Source organism: Haplochromis burtoni, unplaced genomic scaffold (genome assembly GCF_018398535.1).
Source record: "Haplochromis burtoni strain Fernald_Lab_line unplaced genomic scaffold, NCSU_Asbu1 Contig_2634, whole genome shotgun sequence".
Lineage (NCBI taxonomy): Eukaryota > Metazoa > Chordata > Actinopteri > Cichliformes > Cichlidae > Haplochromis > Haplochromis burtoni.
The window spans coordinates 9,122-10,123 of record NW_024584995.1 but is presented as its reverse complement, the minus strand read 5'-3'; positions in this window follow the sequence as shown (position 1 = coordinate 10,123).

Below are 1,002 nucleotides of genomic sequence, written 5' to 3'. Positions count from 1 at the left end.
CCATTAGCTTTAGCAGTGACCACATTAGTCACAAACAAATCAAAAGTGATGCTGTCAGAGGGGATTGAAGCTTCATTATGCTCTGACTGACAGGAATCATGCGGCTCGGCCTGGTATTTGGCAGTCTCAGGCCTGCATTCCCCAGCTAGCCCCTCACCAGAAGTTGATTTAGACAGAGACTCTGAGTCATCTATGAATGGAAGTGCAGCTAACACAGTGTCTAATAGAGCTGTGGCTGCCAGTGGTGGTGCAGACTGTGAGCTTACTATATCAGTAGTACTCCCAACCAACACCCCATCTTGAAATGATTTAGAAGAATCAAAAGAACATGGTTCCAAATTTACACAAACTGACGATAAACATGACCATTAGAGACAGTATCGGAGGCCCAGATCTCAGCCTCAGCATTCACTGCGCCCTGCGGGGTGCTGGAGCTACATGGTTCAGACATGTGTGCCCCATCTTCTTCCGGGGGGCACAATTCACTCTTAGAGTTCAGAGCATAGACCACATTGCCATTACTGTCCTCTTGACCTGGAACACAAAACTCAGGTGAATTGTGCTTGTTGAGTACAGGAGTGAGAGCATCACTCAGAGATCGCTTTGAATTGTTCTCCTCTGGTTTACACAATTCATAACAAGTAGATGAGTCACAAGATGGATGAGCTAAGGAACAGTCAAGTTGATCACCGGGTACAGACAGGTTATCATTATTAAAGTCACACCGCTCATGACCAGAGGTTATATCACCACCCTTCACACCAAACATGAGTTCGTGATCAATACTTTCATCGTTTAGCAAGAGAATGGGTGGTGTTGAGGAGCACTGGGTCGCTATTGCTCCTCCAGCACATGTAGAAATTGTCTTTATCTCTGGAGCGTCTGCGAACCCTTCATGGCAGTCACATTCCAGCAACTTAGGAAGACTTTGTCACTAACCTCTATTATTAACGGAGTCCGAGAGGAAACGAGAGTTCCACCAACCTCTAGCTGCTGCATGGT